The following is a 27,095-nucleotide window of genomic DNA, read 5'->3' as shown; positions in this document are numbered from 1 at the left end:
GGGTAATGTCAGGCTCGAAATGGGAAAAAGTCTGATGTGGTGTGTTTCCAGAACAGATTCATTTTTAATATCAGCCTTTGTACTTGAGCCCTTAATGATTTGGGTCGTTAATTATCTCACTGAGCAATTCATGTTGATTCAAGATCAGCCATTCTCTCTGATTTATTGATTCTGTGCTCAGGAAAAAAAAAATATTTCACAGTATGTTTTGACAAAGAGCCTTTTAACACAATGCCTCCTGTGCTGTGGCCCGACGACTGTGCGCCAGAAATCTTTACATCTGTTCTCTCCCTACTGGGTTTTACACTTGTAATAGATTAAAGTTGCTGTTTCATTTTTATGAGGACTCTAATATAGGATTGTGCAATCTTTGTGAGTTTATGAGCTTCTCGTTTTGTTGTGATGTGAGCTGGTTGATGGATGATCTTGAACGGTGGCTAAATCCTAACAAAATTGTACTTTCTCACGACCGAATCACTAAACTAAACCAAAGGCCCCCTGTGTGCCCAGCATAGGAGTGTCTGAACCAAAGGGCACACGCACCAGACTGGGACGGGAGGCAGTGTTTGCCGCAGTGCAAGCAAGAGAGCCATTGGCTGGAATAAAGGCCACTTCTCCTAATTCCAGAGAGGAATAAAAAAGAGGGGAGCACTGAGGTGAACAGCTGCCAAGGGCTGCAGGGGAAGCTTGGCTGCCCCATCTAGGAGCCTTATGACTATAACGAGTTGTGCATCCCCACCAATTATCCCATGTTCTTTCCTCACAGTTTCTCAGGAACATTAAGGCTCATAAGCTCCAGAACAGTGTGTTTCAGTTTTTGTCATCGAGGACTTTGAGAGTGACCATAAATACAGTTGATGAATGATCTATATGCATGTGGGTCTTTCCTCTGACTGTAAAAATCTGTTGAAAACAAAGAATCCCCACTCACCAGAGATGGACACGATGAAAGGCAGCAGGGGAAGAAGGTAAAAATGACAAATCGTTTTCATCCAGGCTCTGCTCAGAAAGTCTTCCTAAATTCTCGTTTTGTTTTCCAAGGTTAGAAAATACCCTCGTGGTCTGAGTCCTGTCATTTGCCACGATAGCTCTTCAGGGCTGTTTGGTTCCTTCCAAGGTCTGACATCTCTCCCGGCCACCAGGCGAACAAGTGGCTTTTGGCAATGGCCATGTGGGTCAGTTGACAAAACTCCATCTGGCATGGATGACTGCATCATAGTGTCATGGCATCAGGAAACCCTGGGCCTCTTTCATCCTAAAAAAAAATAATAATAATTTATTGAAATAAGAACAGGTACAACCCAATCACTAATAAATAACCTCTGTTCTCAAAGATGAATAAGAAAGAGAAAGACTTAACGAAATACAAACAGCTCAATAGGACTTGGTGCCTTCATATTGCAGTTTTACTATAATATTGGCACCTTCCCCCTGCCAAGTTTGGGTAGAGCACTCAACCAGGATCCTAGAGATCCGCAGGTCAGTGAAGTGGTATAGATCCTTCAAGAAAGAGCCTAAAATTCCTTTAATTTCCAAAATGCTCACAGCTTCAGCTTATCCTCAGGTATCTCTGTAATGAGTCTCTTCTTTCAGGGTTTTGGGAAGGCTGTTCATGCTTCTGAGAAAGGGAGCTCAGAGTTCCCTTCTCAGTGGTCCCACAGAGGCTCCAGAAGGGAGAGAGGGATGTGCTCCTTTGCCTTCTCCTTCCTACAATTTGGAATAAGCTGCAAGAAAAGAGGTTATGACCACGCTAGGTTGTGACTGCATTTTTTCACCTAGAAGGCTTCCCTAGCAGCTAGTTGAATAACTTACTCGCTTCTCTGCTCCTACCACCTCCTCCCCTTTCAAACACCACTTAATCCTATTAACTGGTTAAGTATACTCATTAACCAGACCAAGTATACTCTCTAGTACCCTATTTCTCATTTTGGCAGTTTGATAGCCTGCTTCATAAAGAGATTTTTTTTTTAAAGATTTTATTTATTCACTTGAGAAAGAGAGAGAGAGAGAACACGACCTGGGGGGTGGGGTGTGTAGGCAGAGGGAAAGGGAGAAGCAGACTCCTCCCTGAGTGGGGAGCCCAATGTGGGGCTCGAGCCTGAGATCATGACCTGAGTGGAAGTTGGATACTTAACCAACTAGGCCACCCAGGTGCTCCTTATAAGGAGACTTTGCTTGTCTCTCACCCCTCATCCAAAATTTAAAATCCACTTGAACAGAAAATCCACTTAAACACATAGGTAAAGTGGTTTTCTCACAAAAGTGTAGCTATTAGGAATTGGTTTAAACTGAGCTGAGTGTACTATTTATAACTTAAGTTCTATTCCATGTCTATTTATATTCAGCTTATCATTAAGTGGAAAACAAAATAAGGTTGACATTTGGTCATTTCATTTTTATAGTTCACTCTGATTCACAATTGTGTTGAAAAGTATACAAAGTGAGCAAGACGTCAGCATACAGAGATGTCTCCAATGTGCCGAGATCGTGGATGTGATAAATATTTATAGTGTTTTGTGATTTGGTCTTGACAGGAGCCCCACCCTCTAATCAGAGCACCGTCCTGTATGCTGAGGACTGGCCGGTCCTCTGATGTCCACATGGACCCATGAGCTTCTCCCAAACTTTGCAATGACCACATGTGCCATGTGACCGCAGACTTGCTGAGTGAGAGGGAGGAATGGCAAAAAATCAGAAGAGCTACCACGGCCCATGCACTCTTTGTGCCTTGACTCTTAATATTTCAGTGCCCACTGATGTCAACTCCAATCATATTTTCTACTGACAAAAGGTTGACCCCATTGTTTCATAATATAGATGATCACACACATATGGCTGAACCACTGGTCCCTGAAATAACAAAGACAGTCTCTAGAGACTTTTTCTTCCTCTTCCCCAAATTCTTGAAGACCATCCCTGAGGTGATGCTTGAAGTAGAAGAAATGCCAAGGGAGGTAGGGCTTCCCAGAAGTTGGACTGACGCACGATTAGCAGAGTGTTGGAAGCAGAGCAGCTGAACAGATAGGAAGGCGGTCTAGTAACAGTATGAGCTGGCACTGAGTATGGGCATTCGAGGACTCTGGGCAAAAGAGGTAGGAGACCTGGCATGGCCCCAGTTCCTCTGTACTGTGATATGCAGCATATGTAGTGTGTCTATTCTGTGAATAAATGAAGAGGAGAGGGAGGCCTTGCATAACCAGACCAACTCTCACATCCTGGGGCTGTAGATGTTGAGATTGCCAGTGACAACAAGTGAAAGTGACTCTGGCTCCTCTCTGTAGCCGGGGGACCACCTCTGGCCTTCCTGCCCAGTTCACTTTGGCTCCTACAACTGGCATAGTTTAGTAGTGTCACCTTTGATTCCAAAGAGAGAGGATACAGACCTGGCAATTTCTATTTTGCTCATTTTGCTTTAAAAGGCCAAGTTATGTAAACCACATGGTTGAACTATTTTCTCCTGTCACAAAGGGCTGTTTTAACACCTGTTTTGCTTCACGCATCGTGAATGTTATTTCTCCTTCATAGGTATTTCTGTATTTTGATACAGCTTTTCAATTTAGCAGCAAAACTAGCCCATTCAGTAATCTGATAATAGAGCGTGGCCTATTTCTTACCGATAGAGGAGAGGTCGTTGGTACTGAGTGATTTATGTAATATGTGATGTTGGTGCAAGACAGATAAAAGGATGGAGGAGAGAGTTCAGAAAATAGACACACACACACAATTTGGTATATGTTAAAATATTTCAGACCAGTGGGGAAAGTAGATTGTTTAATAAATCACGCTAGTAATTTAGGGAAAAAGTTCTCTACCTTACTAACTCATTTTTTAAATAATTTTTTAAAGATTTTATTTATTTATTCATAGACACAGAGAGAGAGAGAGGCAGAGACACAGGCAGAGGGAGAAGCAGGCTCCATGCAGGGAGCCCGATGTGGGACTCGATCCCGGGTCTCCAGGATCACAACCCAGGCTGCAGGCAGCGCCAAACCGCTGTGCCACCAGGGCTTCCCTACCTTACTAACTCATACAAAATAAACTCTAGATGTACCAAATACCTAATTGTAAAATACGGAAATAATAAAATACTAAATATCATCCTATTTTTTTTTATCATGTTGGGCTGTGAAAAATTTCTAAGCTTGACATAAAACTAAGATAATACTGATGCTTTGACTACAGGAAAATAAAAATTACTCTTTTACAGCCAGAAGCAAGTTAAAAAGTAAAAGGAAACAGGAAAAATATTTGCAAAACATGTAATGGACCATGTCTTAATTTTTGTGTTCATCAAAATGCAAATCAACAAGAAAGGCACAAGCCATGTAAGTAAAAAGTGGGCACTTCTGACTTACAGAACTGTAAAAGAATAAATTTATCTTTAGTAATAAACAAACAAACAAATAAATAAATAAATAAATAAGCAAGCAAGCAAAGAACAAACATAAGCAATTCTAAGAAGAAAGGGTCATTCATTCTTTCAGTACACATGGATGGAGTGTCTTCTACTGCTGCAGGTTTTAGTAGGGCTGGGAATTAGCAGTGAACCTGACAATGATCCCGCCCTAAGGCCCTTACATCCTGGTGGAGCTAAGAGATGGCAAACAGTTCATGAATACATTAGCAAGGAAGCAGCACATTGGGGAAGTGTTGTGGGATAATATGACAGTATTAACCATGTGTCTCTGATGGTTTGTCATCTTGGGGACTTGGTGGCCTTGGAGAGACGGCCCCTCCTGGTTAGCCAGTTTCTAGAAAGAGTAAATGCCTCACCCGTGATCACACATGCACACCAACCAACCTCTAGCCCACAGCCTGACCACCTCCTCCGCAGGGCTCCTACACTCAGGAATGCTGTTCTTCTCACCTGGGGCCACGTACCAGACAATTGAAGACAGCCCTTGCACCCCAGAAATCAGTCAGACTGAAATTATTAAAACCAGTCAGTCTTACACCCTCTTGCCCTGCCTGACCTGTTTCTTCCTGAACACCACAGTAAAGGCTCTTGCCCCATTTCTCCCACTCTTTCTGCCTCCCAGCTGAGCCCGGTGCTTCCTCATGCGGCCCTGCATAGCATCGTGTGCTTTCTTCTCTTGGAAATCCTCAGTAGCTGTCTGTCTTTTCAGTGCCAGTCATCCCCCGATCTGTTGGTCTCACTTTACTGGATAAAATTAAGATGTATATTTTAAAACAAATGGTTGGGCAGCCCCGGTGGCTCAGCAGTTTGGCACTGCCTTGAGCCTAGGGCGTGATCCTGGAGACTCAGGATCGAGTCCCACACTGGGCTCCCTGCATGGAGCCTGCTTCTCCCTCCGCCTGTGTCTCTGTCTCTCTCTCTGTGTCTCTCATGAATAAATAAATAAAATCTTTTAAAAATAATAAAAAATAAAACAACGAGTGGCTTGGGGGCACCTGGGTGGCTCAGTCAGTTAAGCCTCTGCCTTCAGCTCAGGGCCTTATCCCAGGATCCTGGGATTGAGCCCCATGTAGACTCAACAGGGAGTCTGCTTCTCCCTCTCCCTCTGCTCCCCTCTTCCTGCTCGTTCTCTCCCTCTCTCTCTCTCTCTCTCAAATAAGTAAATAAAATCTTTTTAAAAATAACAAATAAAATAAAACAAAGAGTGACTTGGCGTTTCCTTAGGTTTGTTGATCAGAGAAGGCTTCTCAGAAGAAGTGACATTTATGTAAAAATCTTTAAGACAAGGAGGGGGCTGCTGGGCAAAGAACTGGGGGAAGCATTCCAGCCAGAGGAAGTAACTCCTGCAGAGGTCCTGTGCGGGGATGTGCTTGATGCAAATGAGGAAGAGAAGAAAGGCCCAGTGGCTGGAGCAGAATCAGAATTGGAGAGAATGTAAGATCGGAAGTGGAAAAGGCAGACAAGGGCCTGCAGATGAAATCAACAAAACAGCTTTAAAAAAAAAAAAAGAAAAAGAAAAGAAAAGAAATCGATCACATGGTAATGATGTTAAAGGTTGATAATACCCATGGAGCTCAGAGTGCGGGGCAATAAGCATTACTGTACACTGTTTGTGAGATGGGACGTTTGTATGGTCTTTATGGAGGACAGTGTGGCTGTATAGCTCAGGATTTTATTTATTTTTTATTTTATTTTATTTATTTATTTATTCATGAAAGACAGAGAGAGGCAGAGACACAGGCAGAGGGAGAAGCAGGCTCCATGCAGGGAGCCTGATGTGGGACTCGATCCAGGGTCTCCAGTATCATGCCCTGGGCTGAAGGCAGGTGCTAAACCATTGAGTCACCCGGGCTGCCCTTGCTCAGGATTTTAAATGCACATGCTCTTCTTAAAAATCTCGAGTTTAGCTGGCACACAGTGGTACATTAGTTTCTGGTGTACAACATAGTGATTCGCCACCTCTTACACTGTGCTCACAAGTGTAGCTGCCATCCGTCACCTTACAAGGCTATCACAACACCATTGACCATATTCCCTGTGCTGTACCTTCATCCCGGCGACTTACTCATCCCATAGCTGGAAGCCTGTATCTCCCAATCCCCTTCATCTGTTTTGCCCATCCCCCCAGCCCCTTCCCTCTGGCAACCATCAGTTTGTTCTCTGTATTTTTAGGTCTTCGATTCTGCTTTTTGTTTGTGTATTCATTTGTTTTGCTTTTTAGATTCCACATAGGAGTGAAAGCATATAATATTTGTCTTTGTCAGTCTTTACTTAACCTTTAATACCCTGTAGGTTAACCCATCTTGTTGCAAATGGCAAGATCCCATCCTTTTTTATGGCTGCTTAATATTTAATATTTATATATATACAATATAGCCAGCACACAATGTTACATTAGCTTTATATATATATAAAATAAGTTGTAGTATATATAGATATATATTTGTGAGACAATATGATATATATATACACATACATAAATATATATATATCATATCTTCTTTATCCATTCATCTATTGATGGACACTTAGGTCACTTCCATATCTTGGTTATCGTAAATAATACTGTAATAAACACATCTTTTCAAATTAGTGTTTTGGGGAGTTAATTATTGGGTCATATGGTATTTTTTGAGGAACCTCCTTGTAGTTTTCCACAGTGGCTGCACCAGTTGCATTCCCACCAGCAGTGCACAAGTGTTCTTTTTTCTCCACATCCTCACCAACACTGGTTATTCTTGTCTTTGATACTTCTCATTCTGACTGGTGTAAGGTGAAACCTATGGTAAAAAAAAAAAAAAAAAAAAGAAAAGAAAAAAGAAAAGAAACCTATGGTAGTTATGATTTGCATTTCTCTGATGAGTGATATTGAGCATCTCTTCATGTGCCTGCTGGCCATCTGTGTGTCTTCTTTGGAGAAATATCTGTTCAGGTCCTCTGCCCATTTTTTATTTTTATTTTTATTTATTTATTTATTTTAATTGGTGTTCAATTTGCCAACATATAGCATAACACCCAGTGCTCATCCCGCCAAGTGCCCCCCTCAGTGCCCATCACCCAGTCACCCCAACTCCCCACCCACCTAACCGCTGCCAATTTTTTAAATTGGATTGTTTGGCTTTTGGTGTTGAGTTGTATCAGTTCTTCATATATAAATGTGCATATTCTTAAACCCGGCAATTCCAAGTCTGGAAATTTGTCCAACAAATCAATTTATTGCTTCATTTGTGATCACAAAACAAAACAAACAGAAGTGGAAACAAGCTATTGATAAGAAACTAGTTAAATAAATTATGGAACACTAACATAGCACAGCAGTGTACACAGATGATGTGCGCTGATATGAAAAATTGCCTACCTTTATTATTCATATGTAATATTTGTTTAAATATGTATTTATTGGTCATATGCTACACAAAGACACATACATATACCCCTTTTAGGGGAAAGAGGGCATATTATGTATATTTTGTATTTCACAATCAATTGTGTAGGATGGATGTGTAGTAAATTTTAAAACAGACACAAGGGGTGCCTGGGTGGCTCGTTTGGGTAAGCATCTGACTCTTGGTTTCAGCTCAGTTCATGATCTCAGGGTTGTGGGATTGGGCCCCACATTGCGCTCTGTGCAGAATCTGCTTAGGATTCTCTCCACCTCTTTCTTTCTCCCTCTGTCCCTGTTCCACCCGCATGCCCACCCCCCTCACTCTCTCTCTCTCTGTCTCAAATAAATAAAGTCTTGAAGAAAAAACATAACACAGAACGCCTTTGGCTAATGATAAGGAGTGGGATGGAGATGGGAGCAACCTCTCTGAACTGTTTGCGGATATTAATATTAGGGGAAATTGGTTGTGAGATTTTTGGGAGTTTGCTGTACTGTCTTCGCAGTTTTTCTGGGTTAAGCGTCCAACTCTTGATTTCGGCCCTGGCCATGATCTCAGGGTCGTGGGATGGAGCTCTGTGTTGAGTTCTGTGCCCAGCAGGGAGTCCACTTGAGACTCTTTCTCTCCTTCTCCTTATCTCCCTCACCCTACTTTCTCAAATAAATAAATTTTTTAAATAAAAATGTATTTAAAAAATACACCTCCCCCAAAGTTTGAAAGTATATAAATTAAAGCATCCACAGAAATTGTCTTAGGATCTTGGCATAATAGGTGGTTTATTTTCTTCTCTCTATATAGTTTCATACAATTACCATGTATGATTTGTTTAATTTTTAAAAAATACTTAAGAGAGTTTTTAAAGCGTAGCACTGGCTGAACTAAAGATGTGGCTAGTAGGTTCTGGGCTTTATTCTTCTCTTCTTCCCCCCATGCCCCCAAATTTATTTGTCGTCTTTAAAATGTAGAGAATGAGTATTTTTATTTGAAGAAGAAAGAGAGGTTTTGTAATGAGTGTATAGAATTCAGGGCTCATTCAGGATTAGCAACCCAGTTCACCCTGGCTTGAGCAAAAAAATATTGCTGCAAAATTGAAAGTCAGTGGGGGCTAAAACTTGCTTCTGACACAGTTGGATTCCAGTCCAAATCTGTTTTCATCTTTTAGTTCTGCATCCTCTTGGGTTCTTTATTTTTAGGTGTTTTTTTCGGCAGACAGCCCCTTCACCCTGCAGAAAGAACTCTCCTTTTGTCCCTAGAAGTTCCAGCAGAAAGCAGGCCAGGCAGTGGCTGCCTGTGGCCCCTTAGCAGCCCTCCTGAATGCCCAGGCCCTGGGATGGAGCACCTGCCGTGGTTTCCATTGGGACCATGGCCCCACAGTGGAGGCACTGTGTCCATGCCCAGCTCTAAAATTGAAGGGGTTTAGGATGTAATCCATGTAACAATGTAGTTGACTAAAAAACAGAGGAATATTTTATCTCTTTGGAAATCCTGACATACCTTTGACTTAGAGAAGAGACAAGTGGAGCTTGAACGTTTTCCAGATTTTTTTTTTTTCAATAATTGTCCTGGGGTGAAAAAGCTTGAAAATTACTGCTTTAAGATGATCCCTGGAGTCTGAATGCCTGCAGAAATATCCATCTACCTAAGTTAAACATTCATATTCATGTTCAACAGTAATTGTCTCAACAGATGAAAATGTCAGTCTCTAAAAGCTGTCATTTACGGACTAAATTCTACTTATAATTCTTGATGTTCTTCTTCATTATGTTCAGAAACGTTAAGAATTTTCCACTCAGTAGGACAAGTGGTTCTAGAAATAAATTTCAAAATCTTGCTTTCATAGGAAAACAGATCTTTCGAAGAAAACCGTTTATGAAGCTGTGTTAGTTTTATGTAAATACCAGTTTGGGGTTCAGAATGGCTCCGTTTTGGCCGTCTTGTTTGATGTTCTAGGATATTTATCTAGCTGGATCCTTTCGAAGTAGATCAGAGTTCCCAGCTAAGCAGTTTGTTTGCTGTCACACTCGTGGGTACTTTTCACTGATCTGAAGAAAAAGAAATGATACTGAATTCAATATAGTTGATGGTTAAAGAGCAGCCTACCTTAGGGGCAGTGTGAAGTAAAGCCCAAGGGCAGGCTGTACGAATAATCCCCGAATTCACCCAGAATTTAGAGGAAACGGTGGATTGAGATTTGGGTTAAACTGTCCTAAAAACTCTCAAAATCCTACTGGCCTTTCCTATGTCTGAGAACCAGAACTAGAGCTTGGGCTTTTGTAGGCACCAGAAGAGATTTCTTTGTGATGACCTCCTGGCTTGCTGCTCCATTGCTAAATGTAAAGCAGGGAAAATTAAGAATCTGCCTTAGGCCTTTGCAGTGTTGCCAGGTTTTTGTGTGTGTGTGTTTTTTTTTTGTTTTGTTTTTTTTTTTTTTTTTTGAGAGTACAATGATGGTTTTAAAAATCCAAGGATAAAGGAAAGACCCTTGACACGGACGCACTTCCTGTGTTTCCACTGATGGTACCGAGCCTGCTGCTCTGGTCTGGATTTGGGCCAGGCATTGCTCAGGGTTTGGAATAGGGGTGGTGGGGTGTGTTCCTCTTAGCAGCCATGCAGCGTGAAAGGTCAGTGGTCTTTGTAGGCAATCCTCAGGAAGTGGCTCTGGTCATCTCCAAAACTACTAAATCTCACAAAGGCTGTTCAGTTTACTTGGCAAGGGTTGTCTGTTGGACAGGAAAGCTTACATGGCCTTGGAAAGACTGCTATTTATTGAAATTGTGTTTTCTCAAGGTATTTACTCTGTAAATATGGCTCTATTGTCAGGCCCGATGGGGTTTTTAAGTATGCTTAAGTTGCAAAAACATGTTTGTGAAAATGTTTAGCGCGATGTGTAATGCATAGGAAATGCCTCTGCAGCTCACCTACTGCAATTCTTAGGTGTAAAAAGTCACCGCAAACACCGAACTAGCAAATCCTGAGCGGTCGCTCCCAGGGGAAAACAGGATGAGGGGCCCTGTGAGCCTCTGGTCCCAACTTTTTCATCAGCCCATCAGTACATAACCTCATTTATTTGCGTTTCTGTTTAATACGTACTATTGATTCATTGCCATTGAACGCACAGCCTCCATCAGCTCGGGCCTGAACAAAGCTTATCTAGCACATGTGCTTTTGCCGGAAGGCACATCCCAGCCTTCTCGAAATCACAATCGGGGAAACCAGGCAGCACTTCAGTCCTGTGACTGGGAGCCGTTTTAAACAACAAAATCACCAACAAAAAGCATGTGCATTAAATAGACTTCAAAAAGACACTTATTTACAGCATGAGAGCTGAAACAAGAAGGCAAAGCTGTCGCCTCGTTTGACCCAAGCTGGAGTGAGTTGGGGTTCACATTTTCTCCCCCCTGCTCATGTCCACGCATGACCCCAGAAGTGCCACAAGTACTGATTTTGGTGTCACAAAGAGATGTTTGCAAGTAGAGCATTTGCAAATCTGCAATTCACAAACAATGAGGACTGGATGTACTCGTATTTTAATTTAGCTTACTATATACATACCTTTCTCTACAAATTTATAAAGCATAAAAATTAGGCATTTCCCCCTTTTGATACCATCCAAAATCCAGACCAGAGCCATAGACTAGGTCAAGGGCAGTGGAAACACAGGAAGTACATCTGTGTCAAGGATCTTTCCCTTGTCTTTGACATTCCCCAAAAGCTTGGCAACACTGCAGAAGTTGAACTCAGATTCATATTCTTCATCTTCCCTGCTTTCCATTTAGCAACAGAGTAGCAAGCTATAGTGGGTAAAAGCCTAGAGATAAATTCTAAATTTATAAATAAATAAACTAGAATCCTAAATTCTAGTTCTGTTTCCAGTTCTAGGTCTGATTCTTGAACATATGAAAGTAACAACCATTTTGAGAGTTTTTAGGACAATTTAGCCCAAATCTGATTTCAATCTGTTTTTCTAAAATCTGGGTGAATCTGTTTTATTCCTGTTACCTGCTTTGGGCTTTACCTTACACTGCCCCTAGATTAGCCATTTTTTTTAAAAAAAAACAAGAAATTATATTGGATTCAGTATTGTTACCCCTCCTTGGGTATGATTGAAAATATACTGTTATTTAAAAGCTGACATTTCTACTCTGTAGTGGCTGTAGCTGATTCTTCAGTGTGCATAGAATTTTCACTTCTGATGGCTTATTCATTAGAATTCTAAACTACAGTGACTTGCAAAAACAAAAAACAAACAAAACTCCACCAAAATTAAACACCTAAACAGTGTTTTTAACTAATAAATGAATGGCAATTAACTGTCCTCATTTCTGTTTTTAAATACATAGTTAGCAGGCTTCAGTAGGAGCTGGGCCAGGGATCAGGAGAGGAACAGTAGGCTGCTGATCTTTCTCGCTGGCTACATGGCCTCTTCAATTTTGTTTAAGTTAGTGTGGCTTCTTAAGTGACATCTCTGTGATAAACCATCCTGCGCTTTGCACTGTAAGATGTTTCTTAAATGTCCATCTTCCCGTGAACCTCTGGTCATTCCCCCGTATTTACTGTAGGAGCCTTGTTTAAATAAAGGCAGTTTTCTTTTTCTCCAGACACACAGTGCATGCTCACTTGCTCCTCCTAGAAAGGAAATCTAGAGTTCTTTCCTGCTAGAGCAGATAAATCCCAGATCTTAGGGGCTAAATATGATAAGAAGCACATTTCTCATTCATGTGATATCCAATTGGAAGCCTGGCTGGGCCAGGGGTTCTCCTCCAGCTGTCATTAATACTCCCAGGCAGGCAGAGACTCACAGGTACAAGATATGCCGCCAGTAGCAGGGAAAAGAAAATGAATAGACAACCAGGCAGGAGGTTTTTATGAGGCCCTAGAAGCAGTGTGCATCGCTTCTCCCCACATTCCTTGCTCAGACTCGTGTGTGTGGCCTCCCCCTTGGGTATAATAGGGTGAGGGCTGGAATCGTGCACCCTGGCGGGGCAGCCACCTCCCAGGGGCAGGGCTGTGAGCTGTGGAAGGGGAGCATGAAGTGTTCACGGGCAGCTAGCTGTCCCTGGCCCGCAGCAGAAGGCCGTGTGGGGCGCTGCTATTGGGGCACCATAGTGAAACGATAGGACAGCTGATGCCAACATTGAGGAGACGAGCTTGTTGGCAATGTTTCCATCAAATTGTCCCCATGTTCAAGCTGAGCTCTGTTAGTGTCGTACCTTCAAGGTACAGAAGCCTTGTTTTCTCCATTTAGATTCCAGGCAAATCCAGGATAAGGCATGGGAATCTGGTATTTTGTTTTTGCTTTTGCTTTTTTTGAAAATGTCTTATTTATTTATTTATTTATTTATTTATTCATTCATTCATTCATTCATTCATTCATTCATTCATTCATTCATGAGAGACACAGAGAAAGAGGGGCAGAGACACAGGCAGAGGGAGAAGCAGGCTCCTTGTGAGGAGCCTGATGTGGGACTCAATCCCAGGACCCCAGGATCACGCCCTGAGCCAACCTGAGCTGAAGGCAGAAGATCAACCCCTGAGCCCCCCAGGCGTCCCAGGAATCTGATTTTGATACTCACTGGAGCTACTGGCAGACAGGCTCCATCTGAGCCTCCTACAAAGAAGGCACTCAGTACGTGCGAGTTGAACACACATGACACGAGCTAATGTGTACTGTGGCCGGGGCTTGTGCTGAGCACTTAACATCTCTTATCTCATTTAATCTCTAAATCCCCATTACGACACAGCCTCTATTAGTGTGACCCCGATTATACAGAGAGGAAGTCGTGTGGACAAGGCACGTAGCTTGCTCACAGCACACAGCCTAGAAATAGCAGAGCTAGGATTTGAGCCCAGACCACCCGTGGAGGGTAGGGGAGGATGGATGAAGAAAATGAATGGTGCTGGGAATGAATGAGACTGACATGTTGTCCCGTTTGGTACTTTCTGAGGGTTTCACATAGTGTGCTCCATGGTGACTGAAGGTCATTGAACTGCATTTTTTTTTTTTAAGATTTTATTTATCTGATAGAGACAAAGAGCACAAGCAAGGCTAACAGCAGAGGTGGCAGGGGAGAAGCAGGCTCTCTGCTGAGCAGGGAACCTGACTAGGGGATTGATCCCAGGACCCCAGGATCATGACCTGAGCCAAAGGCAGATGCTTAACTGACTAAGCCACCCAGGCGCCCCGGAACTGCATTATTTTAGATCCCTACCAGGGAGGCGCTGTTGTTCCTTTCAGATCATGAGGCCAGAGACTAGGACTAATGGGAATGTTACAATTATATCCCTATTTTAAGGACAGAGAAACTGAGGCTTGGTAAGTAAATGCCTGGTCCATGGCTACATAGTAGATCAGAATTGTCTCCCAAAAAGTTAATTCAGTTTTGGGGATTCCTTCTGAGCATAGCTTACTTACCACCATCAAGAAGATAACCAGTTGTGAAATAAACCTGAGATTTTTCCTGAAGTTCAGCCATTTTTATTTTATTTTAAGTTTTCAGAGAGAGTGCACATGCTCATGAGGCAGGGAGGGACAGGAGAGAGACAGAGAGAGAGAGAGAGAGAAACTATTAAACAGGCTCCATGCTCAGCACAGAGCTGGAAGTGGGGCTCGATCTCACGACCCTGAAACCATGACCTGAGTTGAAATCAAAAGTCTGGTGCTTAACAACAGAGCCATTCAGGTGCCCCTAGCCATTTCTTCCTTTCTTTCTTTCTTTCTTTCTTTCTTTCTTTCTTTCTTTCTTTCTTTCTTTCTTTCTTTCTTTCTCTTTCTTTCTTCTTTCTTTCTTTCTTTCTTTCTTTCTTTCTTTCTTTCTTTCTTTCTTTCTTTCTTTCTTTTTAAAAGATTTTATTTATTTATTCATGAGAGAAACAGAGAGAGAGAGAGAGGCAGAGACACAGGCAGAGGGAGAAGCAGGCTCCATGCAGGGAGCCAGATGTGGGACTGGATTCCAGGACCCTGGGATCACGATCTGAGCCAAAGGCAGACACTCAACCACCCAGGTGCCCCTGCCCCTAGCCATTTTTAATTCAAAAAAATTTTTAACATATAGAGTAATATTAGTTTGAGGTGTACAATATAGTGATTGAATAATTCCATGCATCACCCAGTGCCCATCATGACAATTGCACTCCTTCCACAAGTTTCACCATTTTTTAAAAATAAAGCTTTCATTTGGCAAATTGCTGTCTGTCTCATAAGCAATTTTAGTCAGTACCAATACATTGATCTTTCCCAAGCTGGGACACAAATATGGTGCTAACCCTCTTGGATTTAGGGGCTCAGCCCCAGAATCAGTGGCAGGTGAGGGATGTGGTGGCCTGGAGTTGACGTTCTATACATTGCAAGTGGCAGAGGCTCAAAGGGTCCCCCTGGTGGGGCTGGGGACAGCAAGTATGGAAGACTCTGGACCCGTGGGGTGGTGGGCATTGGGGTCCCCAGGTTGTCTCATCTCCTAGTGACTTAAATGAACCGATAACGCTGCAGGAAAGGCACTTCCGTGCCACCGACCTGGAAATGATACATATTTAGCTGCTTTGTCAAACAGCAGCCTTTTATACACCGCCCAGATCCGTTTGAAGCTGATTTTGAGTTCAAGACAGTGAATCGCTGTCACAAAGTGAGCTCTCATGTTTATCCAAAGGTGCACATTCCATAGATGGTATGTGATTCACTTTTCTTGATGAGCCAAAAATAAACCAATATTGTTCTCTGAATTATTTCCCAGCGTTTTTGAACCGTGTGTGTGTGTGTGTGTGTGTGTGTGTGTGTGTAGATGTGTGCGGGATAAGTACTGACCCTACAACTTATGTTATTAATGAGCCCCTCCTGTGGGTGTGCTCACAGCTATCCTGTGTTCATCCCTTTTCAGTCTTTTAAATATAAGTTTAAGTAGAAGTAGACTCATTAGGCAAGGCTAAAAAAATAGAACATTATTTATGTAAAACCCCTTGCTGGTGTCAGGGTTTCTTAGAAATGTGGCTGATTACACTCAGCAGTCCCCCACCATGGCTGGAATACAAACACGAGCTCATTCTCATAATTACATTATTATCATCTCAGTCTTGTGTGAAACACTGAATGACAATAGCTAGGGACAGATGAAAATGTAGGCAGGGTGCCATCCACCCACAGACCCTACATTCGGCCATTGGGGTTTTGAGTTAAGACCTTGGTCTGCATAGACAGTCCTCCCAGAAGATGTCACATTTTCAAGAGTCTCTCATTTTCTGTATCTAAGGTGTTAACACTCAAAAAAGAAGAGAGACTTCCCCAACAATGAGTCGTCGAGTATCAAAACTCAGGTGAAGTGCATTTTCTGGATGATTAACGAGCTATAAAATGACACCTGGGAATAACATGGCTTTTGTCAGACTTTGTGCGTTGGGGGTGGGATGGGACATAGTGATCGTTAGATTTAAGTATTGCTTGTGTCATTCCTTTACATTCGATGGCATTCATTCTCTGCATCTCCCATGGAAAGTCTACTTTTTGGTGTATATTTATAACACGAAGTTAAATATCACTTCTTTCTCTTCTTGCTCTAGTAAATTACTCCTTTGCAGTGGTGGTGTTGGTAGTAATTTTGGTTTCAGAAGCGTGAGGTAAGACCTGGTAAAGGTTGTTAGAATTAAAATATAGAGGTAATGGCTATGCTGTCTCTCAGAGCTGTTTTTCTTGACCAGTGGGGATCAGGGATAAGTTAAGGCAGCTGACTTGTGTGCTGTTTAATTGGTGGTTTTGGGATACAGTGGAGATTTCTTTATACCCAGGTCTTGACACACCCATTGGATATCGAAACCACTTCAGTGGATTGCAACTGGCTTTGAAAAAACAAAACAGAACAGAATGGGCAATAATAGTATACTATACACAGTAAAGATAAGAAAAGACTGTTTTTTGCAACTTTTGTTTCACTTACGTGAACATGGGTGTGTGTATGATATACTCTGGTTTAGGAAGACTAGCTTGGTCTTTGGTTGTGAGGATGGCGGTCCATTTCCAGTTGGACCACTGCCTCTCTTCAGCTCTCGTGCCAAGAGTGGAGACTCACCGAAGTGTGAGATATGGTGTGTGCTGCTCTAAGAGCAGCCATCTCTCCCTTAGCTGGACTGCCCGGAGGATAGGAATGCTTTTATGAATGAGACAGTGGGATTAATTAAAAGTGATGTTAACTAGAAACTCATGCTTTCATGATTCCTGCAGTAGTTGAGCATCTCTATGAGATGCATTGGCATGCTTCGGCATCCTTATTTAGCACTTAGTTAAACTAAAGTCATTTCATCTTTATCGATTTAGGAAATTGCAGCATAATCGTTCTGAAATCAGGAACTAACCGTGCAGCAATGTAGATGCGAAGATAGAAAGTGGGAAAGATCTCTTTTTCATTCATGCCCTCATTTTTCTTTAAAGCAAGCATTTCTGGGGAACAGTTTTTATGTGCTATGCTCTGGGAACCCACAGATGATCACCTTGGCCCTTGGTCCAGATTCAGAAACATGCATGTAGATCCACAGTGGCAATTCAGGATGCTAAGTGCTAGAGTTAGAGAGAGAAAGAGAGAGAGAGGGGTGTAAAGTTATCTGGGATTTTAAAGGAAGCAGAACTGTTGAGTTTGGGAAGACATTGCCCATCACAGAATCATCAAAATAAAACCCGATACATCACAGAATCATCGAAATAAAACCCGATAGGCGAATAAGAGTTTTCCAGCTAGAGAAAGATAGAAGTCAGGGGTGGGAGACGTAACCTGACTCTAGAAACAGTGCAGGATCTGTTCGGCTTAGCACGTGATGAGCTTTGAGTATCGATGATCTTTCTATTAAAATTGATTTCAGAAAAAAAGTAATTCTAGTTTTTCGGAGTACCAGTTAGGGAGGTCTGGCTGGTTAAGGTTTCACTATAACTTCAGTGTACCAGAAAGCAGGCTTATCATAATGCCTTTTTTTGTTTTAATTGGATTTATCTAGAGTTTTTCACTGGTTTTTTGTTTGTCTTGCCTGGGGTGGAAGTCCATGTGTGAAATTTCGATTCTGAGTCCTCCCTTACAAATCCAATTTGTCATCTCACATTTTCTTCCCAACAAGAATTTAGTGTTTCTTGACAAGGGAAGAGAGATAAAAGGCCAAATAAAGCATAGCTAGCAGGGAAGGTGGCCAAAGCCAGGGAGGAAGCAGGACGTGTCTGCTGGGCGTGGTCAAAAGACAGATGAGGTGAGGACAGCTGTCAGGGGAATTCCTGAACACGCAGGGCAAAGGTCCATGGGGTTGATTCAACATTGCTTCCTGCCTCTGACCTCTCCTGGACTCTGTTCTGTGAGTGTGATGAGGACAGTGGGGAGGTTCAGAGGGGTATAGCAGAGCCCAAAGAGCCTGGGTTCTAGATCTGCTTTCAAAGTCCAGGCCTAGAATCTCTTTGAGCCTATGTCCTTAGCTGCAAAATCAGCCCCCAAAACGACTCCCTTCAAGCCAGTGTTTGGTGGAGATTCTGTGCATCTGCTTCAGTACAAAGCCCAGGGCATTGGAGGTGCTCCTTCGGTGGTTTTCCTCCGCTGCCCCTCACCTCCCGTGCAATCCTGTGTCAGCCTGTCTAGGAGTCATCCAGGTGACTGTCACTGCAACAACCAGGGCACACGTTGTATTTAGTTTAAAATGCAGAATGTATCTCTACAACAGAGCCAATGTCAGAGTAGCACAGAGTACAGTCCTTTTAGCTTCAGCCTCCGCAAGCCACCCCTCAGTCGCATGTGTGCACTATCTGCCTTCTGCACTGGGACTCAGGCTCCTGGCCCAGCCGATGACGCACCCCCACCCCCCACCCCCGGGGAAGCCTGGGGGCTCAGTGCCAGGGGGTTTGCGTGTGCTTACGCCCTCTGTTGTTGAAACATACGGACTTGGGGGTGGTAGGGAGGTAAGGTGTAAGAAGAAGCAATTTAACTCCATTTGGAGATTCAAAAAGCGTAGGAAGGGTGACCAGCGTGGCCTCTATCTTTACTTCCTTTCTCTTTGCCTCATTGCTGATCCCAATCAGATCTCTCAACTCAGCGTAGCGATGATCAAGGTAGCATCGATGCAAATTGATTTTTTGTTAAACCCAGTGGCATGCTTTCATTATTCATTTCTATAAAATCTTTGGATGACCTCAGCAAAAGAACTGGGCATCTTTTCCTTTGCCCATAATTTAAAAATATCTTGCATGTGTCTGTGCTCTTTAACAGCACGGGTTTCCTTGGATCATTTTATACATATTAACTCCCAAGACAGTTCAGTCATTACAGCCTTGCAGACAGGTAGGCTGTTAACTTCTTTTCCTTTTTTGTTTTATAGTGAGTCTGTGTGTCATTTTACTGATCGAGGGGGTCATCGGAGATTAAATAAATACAGGCCACTCGCTTGATGTACTGGAGCATATTTTAAATGATCCCACTTGGATGTGAGGGTCCTTAAGTTCTCAGGTACACAGTAAGAAGCTGAGCTGGAATCCACACTCCAGTGTGAGTTTTCTCCTGCCTCTCTCCATTCTTGTGGGAGTTTCTTAGGTGGCATTAGCCCCCAGATATTTGATATTTGGAAATACGTGACACAGACAGCTATATTCTATATACAGCTGTGTACAGGTGCACATTCTTTCAAAACCCTGCTTTGTAAAATTAGAGTTGGGCCTTCATGTCCAGTTAAGGTGCTGAGTTGGGGGAAGGCTTATTAATTGTAGGGGGGGAAAGGGCAACCAATGTTCATGGCTCTAGGGTTCTCTGAAATCCTTAAAGTGAATTCCGTTCTTCCTTTAAGTCCTGAAGGAAATGGAACTCTCCCAGGCAGAGGGTGAGTGACAACTTGTATCACATAATTAATCCAAAATATTATGGTAAAAAAAAAAATCTCCCAAGGCCAGAGCTGGCTGGGCCTCTCCCCATGGCCTCAGTGGGGCCACGCAAGTGCCTGCACAAACTGCAGGCTGTGGATGACTTCTCTGGCTAATTGGGGGCATCTCTTTTGTTCATTCATGAGCCTGGGGAGCTGCTAAGAAAACCTGGGGGATGATTCGTTTGGACACTTCTTTGCAATTTTGAAGCCCTCGTCAGAAACCCTCGACATGCAGAATTTGGGGAGTTAAAAAACAAAACAGACTTTCTCACTGTGACCCCTTGAGCAGGTAACTTGGCTCCCAGGCAGAGGTTTCCCACCCTATAAAATTGTCAGGACCTGCCTTGCCTTGCTCGAGTGTTGTAAGAAGCAAAAGAAATAACTAAAGTTCCCCGGGCCTCACCATGTAAAATGGAATATCTGAGTGTTCAAGTCCGTAAGCCCTGACTGCCTCCTGCATGCCAGGCATCAGAAAACTATGGGATCGTAGGATTGGATAGGGGTGGAGGCAGTGAAGTGAAATTCATTGTCAGAAGTACCTAAGAGCAGTCCATGGGGGGCGATGCTTAAGACCTGGGTGCTGGAGATTTGAACTGAACCTGGATTCAAATCCAGATCTAATAGTCATTGGGAGATTTGGAGGCTGGGAGCCTTAGAGGCTGAAGGGGTCTATGAGAGAGTGGGGCTGCACTGGTGGCTGCTGGCCTGACCTTAAGGGCGTAGCTGTGAGCTGGAGGTAGGAGCCTGGCAGAGGCAGAGGTAGTGTCCCAGCCTCCCTGGTGCCTGCATTGCCAAGGGAGTGGCCCTGACTCTCCGGGGGCTTGCATTGTGGCGGGGGAGGAGACCCTGGTGACAGCCCTGCACATTGTTAAGCCTTCCTCCTGGGTGAGTCACCCTGTCTAGGGGGGCGGCTGAGAACCTGATTGGAGAGGCTCGGGGAAAGCCCACGTGAAGCCTGGAGCCTCCACAGTGATATAAATGGAAAGTAAAAAGAAAAAGAAAAAAGACAGCGAGGGTTTGTAAAGATGGGATGCATTGTATCTGAGAACATTCTTGGCTGAGAAAATGTGGGGTGATCACCCAGGCCTCTGTTGGAGGGTTTCTGCTGTTGCTGGCTCAAAAGGGGGTGAGCCGGCCCCCTTCCCTTTGCCATTGTGGAAACAAACAGACAAAGGGCGGCGGGGAGACTTTGCAATGCAATTAAGAGTCTGGGGAGGCAAAGTGAAAGAATGAGGAATATAAAGACTTGAATGCAGGCCTAAGTCTTAGGGAGATAAAAATATCTAGAATGGAGGCTAAGAGTCTGCTAAGTCAGAAACAGCAAGAAGCATTTGCTTCAGGAACTGCAGGATTGGGTCATTCCGTGTCCTGCCTAGAGCGGCATCCAAGAGAATATCTGTGTCACCCACTGCCTGGGAAAGACATTAGAAGAACTTATGATTCAGGCAGTTTCAAGGTATTTTGGTAGAGTTTTGTCACTAATTTAATTTTTTAGTAGCTTGTGGACTTTAGGCCGATTTAGCAGGTGGGATGTTTCGAAGGAGAGGTTACTTTCGATAGGAAGCCAACAGGAAAGGAATTCAAGGCAGTGGACTAGTTGCCTGGAGTTCCTTGCTTTAAATACTGTTGCCCATAATTACTCTCTCTCTCTCTCTCTCTCTTTTTTTTTTTTTTTTTTTTTTTGTGGGAGGGATTTGTCTTTGTTTTTAAGCTTGTCACACTCACATAGAGACCACTTAGGGCACTTCTGAAAAATAAAACAAAAATGAATAAATAAAAAAAAATAAAAGCCTGTGGAGTAGAATTAAGGGAAGCACCTCAAAGTGACTCAGGTGCCAGGTAGCAGCTGGTTGACCCCTGCACCTGGGAAACCATATAAGGTCATCACTGGTTTTGAGGCAGGCAGCTGGGGTTTAAGGACCCAGAGGGGATCCCATAGGACCAGCCAAGAAGGTCCTTGGCTCTGCACAGGATAGAAATCAAATAGGAGCCTGCAGACGATGAAAGCAGAGTTTACTGAAGGTATAGATTGTGGTCTGGTGTCTGTGTCCCCTCAGGCATCCAGAAGGGGTTGGAACAAAGGCTAGTGCCCAGGTGTTATTCCTTGGAACTAGGGGGTGTTGGCATTGAGATGTCTAGCACAGGTGGTCTGGAATACGCATATGATGGCTTCCTCTGGTCATTCTCACATGGTGCTTCCTGAGATGTCACCTGTTCTAGAGAAATCCTTCACTCCTGGTCCCTTACAGGAAAGACAGACACTATTTGCATTCTGAGGCATGTGTGGAGTGGGGTGGGAGTGCAGGTCCTAGCAAGAATAGAAGCATGGAAAGGAGTGAAAAGCAGATTTTTGCGGAGTCCTTCAGTTTCCTTGTCTCAGTGTTGGCTATTTGAGGTTTTGTCCCAGATGCAAAAGTAGACACCCTTATTATTTGTTTTAATAAAACTTGGAACATGCAGGAGACTCCATTTTGAAAATTGCAGATGCCTGTGGAACAGATATGTCTTCTAAATTCCCAACATCAACCACACTGTACATCTGTGGAATCCTTGTATCTTCCCCCGTAGTTTACCACTTGGTTATCCCACAGCCTGTTGGCAGCCCCTCCCCTGCCGGCCTGACCCACTCTCCCTGAGAAAAACCGAGAAGTATTCTCATTTTAAAATGTTTAATATGAGGCTGGGAAGAGATGTAAATTATCCCATCCAAATTGTAACTCCTTGGCTATTTAGCACAGAAGACAATTCCAGATCTCTTGGTTCTTAATCAGGGATTTAGGCCATTAAACCAGGCCCAGGGAACCTACTGTCTGCGGAGCGTGGTTTTGCTTTCTGTTTTTTTTTTTTTTTTTTTTAAGATTTTATTTATTCATGAGAGACACAGAAAGAAAAGCAGAGGGAGGAGAAGCAGGCTCCATGCAAGAAGCCCAATGTGGGACTTGATCCGAGGAATCCAGGATCATGCCCTGAGCCAAAGGCAGACGCTCAACTACTGAGCCACCCAGATGTCCCTTGGTTTTGCTTTCATTTTATCAATAGGTTAAGGGCAAAGAGATATCTCCTTATCTGATTGCAGTATCTTCTTAGGAAAATCTAACAGGGCTTTAAGAGTATTTCAGATTAAAAAAAAAAAAAAAGAGTATTTCAGATTATATCACAATGGCTTCCTCTCTCCCTCCCTTTGTAAATTCATTCATTAGTTTCTTCCTTCTACAGCTATTCTTAAATACCTCTGTGACCACTGTGAATGGTGCTGAAGACCAGAATACATATATATGCACACATACACATAGATATAACCATGATGGCACCATTGTCCACCATTGTCCTTCTTATAATATGAAAGAGGGGAAAACCAAATTAGTGCAATGGCATTCTATCTTCTGGAATTAGAATATATGTATCCTCTAAAAGATAAATCCTTTAAGGTAGCTAGCTCATTATAAAGGCTTATGAATGATTAAAATTCCCTAGTCAAATTTCTTTGCTCCCGTATATTACCAATCACTCTATATTCAGTTTTAGACAGAAGCTGATTTGGGATCCTACTTTAATAAGTTGATTTGGCCAGTTGAAAAGGGATAGGGCCGGGGGATGGAGGGGGGTGGAGTGGGACTATAATCCTAATCTCAGGATTCTGCTAGAGGTGGTGTGACATTCTCCATTTTCTGTGATAGAAAGTGGTGCTTCAATTGGCACCCGGTGGTTGGTCCCAGGCTTTGAGCTTCTCTGAGCATAAGCCCCTGAAAGACTCCAGTAATGCAGGAAGAGGTGATCTGATTACAGGAACAGACGGGAACCCATCCATCATCTTTCACTCAATAAGCATTTAGCCTTAGAAAAGGAGCCCCTGAGCATCATATATTTGCTATTAATTAGAAAAGCATGGGATGCCTGGGTGGCTCAGTGGTTGAGCGTCTGCCTTCGGCTCAGGGCATGATCCTGGGGTCTTGAGATCGAGTCCTGCATGGGGCTTCCTGTGAGGAGCCTGCTTCTCCCTCTGCCTATGTCTCTGCCTCTCTCTGTGTGTCTCTCATGAATAAATAAATAAAATCTTTAAAAAAAATAAGAAAAGAAAAGCAGAGCTGTGGTTGTAGAAATACTCCCAGGATAATAGCACAGATTTATTTATCAGTCTGTCCACAGCTCTTTACAGCAGCTGATAGGGCTTCTGAACAGAAGTTTTCAAACTTATGCCCAGGAGCCCTAAGGTATGCTGGGATCCCGGGGTGGAGAGAGAGAATGGAGCCCAGTGGGTAGCACCAGTCCCCCAGTCCTCCTTCCCCTAGAATAGGTTCACCTTTTTGTGATTGCTGTGGGCACCACCAGCCGTTTTGCCTCTGCCATCTGTCGCTTGCAGTGGCACTGTCATCAGAGGAAGGTGTGAGATGCTGGTTATGTGCACTATAATGACAATGCAGAAACAGAAGTCAGTGACTGCTGGGTGCAGCCTCCTCGTGCCAGCGCAGCCCTGATGGACGAGCAAATCGAAGGAGATTAGCAGTGGTCTCCTTATGCAGAAGAAAACATCTTAGCCATTGAGAAGCTCCAGATTCTTCCTTTGTCTCATTTTGTATAAACCCCCCATGGAATAGGCAATCCTGTTTGGAGAGGGTGATGAAAGCCATTGAATTATTTGTGTAAAATGAAGAACCTGAAAGTTCCAATGTCATGGTTCTCTCCCTTTCCCCAAAAATACAAATACAAATAAAAATAAAAATACTGGATGTACTATAATAATGTAGGGGTTTGAAATTATTTTATTGATTGCATCTCCTGTTAATTCTAAGATTAGCCTGTGTGGCAGAGGCTGGCTAGCTATTTATCAGACCCATTTCTTTCTCTTCCTGGGCACAGAGCTGCGTTGTACTTTTCCAGTCAGTGGCGCAGCTACATTCAGCCCCACGGGTGTGCTCTGCCCAAACGTATGTAAGTGGAAGTACTGTGTGCCGCTTCTGGGCCTGGCCCATCGTAACCACCCGTTCAAAATTCTTCGTACTGTTTCTCCTTCCACTGAATTGATGAAGCTACACACCCTTCTTGTTGAAGATGAAAGAACCTGAGGGAAGGATCTTGGGTCCTGGAGTCACTCCGGACTAGTTTGTTTGTCCCAACTGAGCTTCATTAGATGATTTCATTCATCCTGATTAGACAATAGGATCTCCAAGAAGCGCTTGTAAGTTCCAAGAACAACGGAAATTCTGAACCGAAGTGCTAGAAACTTCCCCGGTGGATGATGGATGTATGTGTAGGAGCAATCATGGATGATCAGCTACTGATAAGGTTGAGTAAGGTCAGATTTGCAAAAGCCCGTCCTCCCCCATCCCTTCTACCTCCCAGCAATAAGTTACTGGTATTAGTGTGGGTGCTGCTTAAGACTTTCCATTAATGGAATTGGAGACACCCACACAGTACAGGGAGGCAGAACATGTAGTGATTCAGAGAAACAGCTCTCAAGTCAGACCACATGGGTTTGCACCCTGACTCTGCAACTTACTGTGTGACCTCAGGCAGATCACTCAACTTCTCCATTCCTTGGTTTCCTCTCTTTAAGATGTGGTAACCAGACCTTACTTTACAGATCATTGTGAACATTGAATGACATATTATATCAGTGCTTAAAAGGGTCTGTCACATAATTTTTCAAAGAAATATTGACTATTATCACATGCAGCTCACTGAGTCAAAGACACTTAGATTCTTCCTTAGTTTTCTCACCTAGAACTCAAGGTGTGTTTCTACAAATAGGTGTAGTAGCTGGGTCCAGATGGAATGGCATTGGCTTATAGGTAAGTGCTATGCCACCTCCACCAGGACACTTTGGACAATCTGTTGACAGCTTCATGTAGTTGGGCTGTTCCCTGTAATTCCTTCTGTACCTGCATGGTGAGCACCTATCCAGGACTACGGACAGCACCAGCTGTGGAAAATACCCAGGTGAAAAATAAAGAGTTTGCAGATTAGTGACAAAGACAAAAAAAAAAAAAAAAAAGCAAACAAGTACTTCTGCTGCAGTGTAATAGCTCTTCTTTTTTTTTTTTTTTAAAGATTTTATTTATTCATGAGAGACACACAGAGAGAAGCAGACACATAGGCAAAGGGAGAAGCAGGCTCCCTACAGGGAACCTGATGCAGGACTCGATCCCAGGACTCCAGGATCATGACCTGAGCCAAAGGCAGACATTCAACCACCGAACCACCCAGGCATCCCAGTGTAACAGCTCTTGATTTCGTACATGATAGTTATTAGCACTCTGGACAATGACTGGGAGATCAGGGCCGTAGACTTGTATGGGGCTCAGGTCCTGCGAATTGTAGGGTGGAGGATGGAATAATGTGGGGCCAGCAATGCTTGGATGCATCCACCTGCTGCAGCCCAGAACACTTTCCAACCTTAGCCAGTGAATATGCAGTACTTCAAGAGACAGGACCCAGGCGGAGGGAGATTTGGTAAAGAACAAACTCTATCCCACTAAGAGCAGATAACAACCACACATCCTACTTCCAGTTCAACCAAGAAACCTGGGGTGAACAGAACCCTATCACGGACATGGCCCATGACCAAGTGTAAACTGAGGAATCCATGGGCACCACCAGTGTGCAAAAAGTTACTGTAGTGTTTGACATTTGCTCAGTCAGAGTTGGAATTTTCATCGTGTTCAGGCCGTAACGTGGGTTTTTGTTTGACAGAATGTGTTTTTGTGTGTTTTGCTGGTCTGATTCATCATGAAGTCAAAATCCACCCCCCACGTAAAACAGTTGCCTTGAGCTCCCAGTCATGGATGCCTGCTCTTTTTCTTCTCTGCCTCTTTATATTAATTTCAGCTTAATAAGGTCTAATGGCCCCGTGCTTCCCAGAACAGTTGGTTTCTGGCTAAAAGCAAAACAGAAAACTGCCCCTTTTAGTTACATAAGGTGATGTGGTGAGTACTTGCTTCTGAGGAATCAAGGTCTATTAATAGCTGGGGAGTCTGACCAGGCTGGACCAGAGGCGCCACCTGCAGGGCCAAGAGAGAAAAACCCAGTAAATAAGGAAAGGCAGGAAAAGCAGAAGGAAAGGCAAAGAAGCCCAAGAAAGCAAAGAACTCAGAAGGATCACTTGCAGATAAATATATATGGCAACACATCCTTGCAAGACTTCTGACAAATGCCCTTCATTCCTGTATTTTCTATTTTTTTCCTTCCCAGATTGGGAAGACATTAATTTTCCTTCAGAGAACTTGCTGCTTAATGCTGCTGCTGGCTGATGTTTTAATAAAAAGCAACACCATGCAAAGCATTCTTTGTTTTCGTAAGACAAAGGGGATGTTATTGCAGACTCGGTTAACATGTGTCAGGGAAGGGTGTTCGGCCTCAACCCACTGTCCCCAAACTGGGTGTCGGCCCTTTCCAGCAGCTCTAAATATCCAGTCCCCCTGCGCCACCCACCTATT

The 27,095-nt window shown here is 43.4% G+C and overlaps 1 protein-coding gene across 3 annotated transcripts in view; it reads left to right on the top strand.

Moving 5' to 3' along the window:
- Positions 1 to 27,095, top strand: part of CAMK1D (calcium/calmodulin dependent protein kinase ID) — a 434,038-nt gene that overhangs the window by 280,283 nt on the left and 126,660 nt on the right. The gene's annotated exons all lie outside the window — the stretch shown is intronic.

This window comes from Canis aureus, chromosome 5, assembly GCF_053574225.1.
Source record: "Canis aureus isolate CA01 chromosome 5, VMU_Caureus_v.1.0, whole genome shotgun sequence".
In the NCBI taxonomy this organism is placed as follows: Eukaryota; Metazoa; Chordata; class Mammalia; order Carnivora; family Canidae; genus Canis; species Canis aureus.
Note: the sequence above shows the minus strand (reverse complement) of the source record. Positions and strands in the feature narration are given on the sequence as shown.